Raw genomic sequence first — 5719 nt, 5'->3', positions numbered from 1 at the left:
CTGGATGTACCTACGTAGAACCAAGAAAACTATCAATCTTTTTACTGAGAAGTTCTACCTGATTAGAGAGCATGGTGACTGAATCGACGTTATAAACGCTGGTTGTTTTTGTTGGCTTAGTCTTCATGACTTGCCACTGATAGTTGTTCAGTGACATCTCCTCTATGAATTTTTAGGCATCTTCCGGTGTTTTATTGTTTATGGTTCCGCCAGCAGCTGCGTCAATCATTTGTCTTGTCGAGGGATCCAGACCATTGTGGAATGTTTGTACTTGAAACCAAAGCGGCAACCCATGGTGATGGCACCTTCTCAATAAGTCTTTGTATCTTTCCCATGCATCGTAAAGTGTTTCTAAATCCATCTACACAAAAGAAGAGATATCATTATGTAATTTAGCCGTTTTAGCCGGTGAAAAATATTTTAGTAAGAATTTCTCGGTCATTTGTTCCCAAGTAGTGATAGACCCTCGTGGTAACGAGTTCAACCACTGTTTAGCTTTGTTTCTTAGTGAAAAGGGAAATAACCGAAGACGAATGGCATCATCAGAAATGCCATTGATTTTGAATGCATCGCAAAATTCCAGGAAATTTGCTAAGTGAGTGTTGGGATCTTCATCCTGCAAGCCATCAAAATGAACAAACTGTTGTATAATCTGAATAGTGTTAGGTTTTAATTCAAAATTATTCGCAGAAATAGCAGGTCTAACTATACTTGATTCAGTTCCTGTTAAAGAGGGTTTAGCATAGTCATACATAGTAAATGGAGCATGATTTTGATTAGCTGCAATTGCAGGAGGTAGCTGATTGTCTTGGTTTAAGCCATCTTGTCGATTAGAGGTTACGTATTGTCTTCTTGTTTGTTCTCCGTGTATTTTAAACTGCGCCTTATTTCTCTTTGATTTCTACGAACTGTTTGATCGATTTCTTCGTCAAAAAGTAAGGGTCCTGATGGGTTTCTTCTAGTTATAAACTATAAAAACCTGCCAAGAGAAAGAAAAAGTAAATTAATAAATAAGAAAATAAAATAAAATTGCAAGAAAAATAAATGGCTAAAGTAATAAAAATTTAGTGTTCCTAATACTTCAGTTCCCCGACAGCGGCACCAAAAACTTGATCGGCGTGATTTGTAACAAGTAATAAATTTTTAAATGAAGATCTAACCTAGACTAACTATTATCTCGACGAAAAGGCAAGCGCACTTATCGACCAATAGTATAGTAATGGCAGGACCGGGATGTCGTACCCAAGGGAACCAAAAGTACTAGTAATAACTATCTTTTTATTATCTAGCCTAAGAATAAAAGGGTTTGTTTATTAAACTAATTATCTAAACAAATTAACTAATTTAATCAAAGCAAAGAGAAAGTTTGGAAAAGGACTTCAAAAAAGCAATTGATAAAGACGACGCCCAAGGAGGAATCCACCTAGATTTCACTTGTTATCTGACTTTGAACTGGACGATTTATTCACTTGACTTGATCCGTGAGACTCCTTACCCTATGTTATTATCCCTATTCAAGACTAATAACGTCTAACCCTAAGATTGAATAATCGAGACTTTTCTCTAATTAACACTCTAGGGTTGCATTGGCTCAATCTATGGACTCCCATATTAGGTTTCACCTTAATCCGGCAAAATCTCATAACCCTATTTCTAGGCGCCCGATCAACTCCGCTTAATTATGCCAAATCTACTCTTAGGCAGGGTCTATTCCTCCTCTGCATAAGCACATCAAATCATGAATTAATACCCAGAATATTAACTCAAGCATTAAGAACACATAATTAAGAACAAATCAAGTATTTATCATACAGTTTAGATAATAATAACAAGATCCATCATAGGTTTTATCCCCCTTAGGTATCTAAGGGGTTTAGTTCATAATAAAATAAGAGTACATCTTAAAAGTATGAAAATAACAAAACATAAAGAAAACACTAAAACCCCTGAAGGAATTCTGAGAGAGATCTTTAGTCTTAGAGTAGCTCCGGCTTTTGAGATGGATCGTTTGGCTTCCTTCAAGTAATTCCCGGGGTGTGGTTCTGTGTTCTAGAAAAGTTCTGGAGAGAGAGGCCTCTTTCTAGGTCATACTTAGGGTGTTTATTAGGCTTTTGATTGACTTTCTTGCCCCCTAAGTATCCTTTTTCCGCGTAGAATACAACTCCTTGAAAAAGGGACACGCCCATGTGCCACGGCCGCGTGATGTGGTTGCCAGGCCGTGTGCAATCCGTTAAATTGTGACGACCGTGTGGGCTCAATGGCTAGGCCGTGTGGGTTCAATGGCCAGGCCGTGTGAGTTGTGTAAACCTTGGTCGACACCCTCGAAAGGCACGGGCGTGTGAGCTGCCCGTGTGGCAAGGCTTAGGCCGTGTGGGTCTTCTCGATTTGGTCCGTTTTGTCCCTTTTTTAGCTCATTTTTGGCTCCTTTTGACTCTTGGTGCTCTCATGGGTACAAAACATGAAATAACCGGATTAAAAGCACCAAAATCCATAAATCTAGTAGTAAACATCCATAAATATGCTATGTATTTGGGGTAAAAACATGTATCATTTGGCGTATATCAGTAGTAATCCTCAAACAGTCACAGTAACTATCTAGTCAGACAGTCGTAGTCAAAGTCTACAAAATTCTCATAAGCACCAGTGTCTTTCAATCGAACAGTCAATCAGACATTTCAATCAAGCAGTCAATATGATGCATATGAATGAAATTGAGTTAAGAGAAACCTACCTATCCAGCCAACACACCTCTCCGTCCCCCATCACTCTTCATAAGAGCTTGAAGCTTATCTTACCAATCACTCCACTTAGGACATCGTAAGACCCATCCAACCCTGTACTCAAACTGATGTCATCCTGGGTTGCCCGGAAATGATGGCCATGAGGATTGTCCACGACCCTCTGGGTATTAGGACTAATAATATGCAGATAGACTGCCAGTCACGTATATTACGCAGCAAAGCTAGCGTATACGCTATACTGTGCAATGCAGTAAACTCCAGTACAAACATGCAGTATGAACTGTCAGATCAGATAATAGTACGTAGCGTAGCTAATGTACATGCAGTACAGTGCAATATGGCAACCCGCTATACTGTTAGGTTGCAATAAAAGCGCCGATTCGATCAATGATATGCGGCGATCTTGACATATGTCTTGTCTGATCTGATCTGTCTGATACAAGATCTTGATGATCCGCAGTACAATCAAATTGCCCATGGCCCTTAAGGTATTAGGACCGCCCATGACCCTATGGGTATTAGAGGCTAATAACCAACAGATTAGCTACCAGTTCAATTCAGTCAATCTTCCTTCTCTTCAAAGTCCCACCCAAAATATTTTATGGTTAAGTATGTATGTATGCAATTAGATGTACACAATCAGGATACCAGTCTCAGATAATTAATTAGAAGCAGACACACATTCAATTAGTCAGTTACAAAATCTTACATGTACACACTCATAACTTGAATTCAGTATCAAGCTTATCACACCAGCAATCACACATATCAAGCCAAAATCAAATTCATGTTTACCCTCAGTAAAGCTTAGTCGAGGGTTGGGACACGTAGAGTTGTGATTACATATAAATTTGACCTAAAATCAAAGTTTGGATAGATAGGGCCACACGCCCGTATGCTCCAGCCGTATGGAGCAATCCAAGCCGTGTGGGGGTCCAAACGCCCATGTGAAGTGTAGCACATAGCCTTGTGACAGAGGCACACGCCCGTGTGAATTAGAGACACGGTCGTGTGAACAGGTCATGTAACTTATTGTCCAATTTTGTTAAAATAAGGTGCAGGGCAGACATAGCCATGTGAGGGTCTCACACGCCCGTATGCCATCAGACATGACCGTGTGTTCCAAAACACACGCCCGTGTGGGATCCCTAATCCCCAAATCAGTCACATGACATGTGGCCAGGCCGTGTGACCCCAAAACTCTAAATCTCTAATTTCCCAAACTCACACGCCCGTGTGCCCAAGGGACACGACAGTGTGAAAATTGACAATTTCCCTAAATCAGCCACACGGCCATGTGGCCAGGCCGTGTGGCACCCAATTTAACCCAAAACCCGAATTCCTAAATTCACACGGCCGTGTGCCTCTGCACATGCCCGTGTGGCCACCGAGGAGGCCACAAAACCACTCAAATCAGCCACGAAATAGCCGTTTAAGCCACTGTAACAGTCCTTAATCTTTGCCCTATCAAAGTACATCAGAAAATAAAGATCTCCTATCACTTCCATCGTCTAAAAACCCCTAAATCCCTCGGGTTAACATACACACAAGACTTGTCGAAATTAGAAAATTTCAAACTAAAACTGTGTAGACAAGGTTAGATTCCCGCACCTATTTTGCGACTGGAGTAGGCGACAGAGGAGTGACAATCCCAGAAATCCACAAATCGAGGTCGTTTTTAGAAGAAGAGAAAAGCACAAAGAGAACAAAAACAAGGAAACGTCCAAAAAGGAAAAATAAAAATAATAAAAACTAATATATATTAACCACATAATTTAATAATTATAAATAATCATAATTATTAACTAAAAGAAGCGAGACAAAATAAAAATAAAAAGGTTCACCCCAAATTGTGCACCCCAAGACTCGAACCCAGAACCTCGAGGTGCATTAACACTCCCCCAACCAGTAGACCAACAGGCCCATTCTGTCATTAAAATGCACAACTAATCACTTAAGTGCAACCTTCTCACTATCCCTATGCTCAAAACCTGAAACTTCTTAGCCCAGAATACAGGGCGTTACAATTCACCCCTCCTTTAAGAAATTTCGTCCCCGAAATTTCCAACTAATAGAACAGTCGAATAAACACACTACACCACTACGCTCCCACAACACACTTTAATCCCCAGGCTCTACCACACTAAACTTGAACTTGGAACTTCACACACATACCCAGAATACTTAACCATTAAAGCAGACAGATATTACACACACAATTTCTATACTCCAATCAGCACATCTGAACATGTCCAATCATACCTAACTCAAAATTGCCAAGGACAATCTCGAACCCGATGCTCCTTAAACCCATATCTGAGACACGCTCCTAACTTCCTCCGGCAGTTGCACGACTGACGCTTTTTACAATGCTCGAAAGACAATACGTTTGTACCATTATTAGCACTACCTTTATTGTCAATCAGATGTGTCTTAACATGTTTCGCAGTACGAGGATCTAACTTTGGAGAACCGCGATCTCTCCTCTTCCCACATTCCATGCATCTAGCCTGAAGCGTTTCACTACTCTCCCTTATCCTAGCTCCAAACACTCCCTCTAGCACTTCCCTCACTACTTGAGTCAGTGCCTCAGTACCAAGCTCCGGGTTATCGCTACCCAAAGTCGACGGATTCAAATTGACCTCTAGCTCCTGAACAGTCACACGTTCCTAAGAGGCAGATGACTCCTCGCAATCCTGCTTACCTTCGAAAACCATATCAATCTTGTGCCTAACTTACAATATCTATACATTTTCAAAAAGCAAACATACAGTACATACAAAATTCGACATTTCTAACATTGCAATTTTGAATTCTACCTGTGTAATATCCCGAATTATGGCCTAATTGGAATAGTGGTTTCGTGACCATAAATCCGAGATAGAAATAATTATTTTATAATTATTTTGAGGTTTATGATATGATTGCACGATTGTGTGAAAATTTTGTGATGAAATTCTATGCCTAAAGTGCTTAAA

At 40.2% G+C, this 5719-nt stretch overlaps 1 non-coding gene across 1 annotated transcript; it reads left to right on the top strand.

Moving 5' to 3' along the window:
* The first annotated feature begins 287 nt into the window (after window positions 1-287).
* On the top strand, window positions 288-393 carry LOC128291983 (small nucleolar RNA R71). Its single transcript, XR_008281967.1, has one exon. It is a non-coding gene; the product is annotated as a small nucleolar RNA R71 (small nucleolar RNA).
* Window positions 394-5719: the final 5326 nt, after the last annotated feature.

Source organism: Gossypium arboreum, chromosome 4 (genome assembly GCF_025698485.1).
Source record: "Gossypium arboreum isolate Shixiya-1 chromosome 4, ASM2569848v2, whole genome shotgun sequence".
Lineage (NCBI taxonomy): Eukaryota > Viridiplantae > Streptophyta > Magnoliopsida > Malvales > Malvaceae > Gossypium > Gossypium arboreum.
The sequence above is the reverse complement of the archived record's forward strand: the minus strand, read 5'-3'. Positions and strand labels throughout refer to the sequence as shown.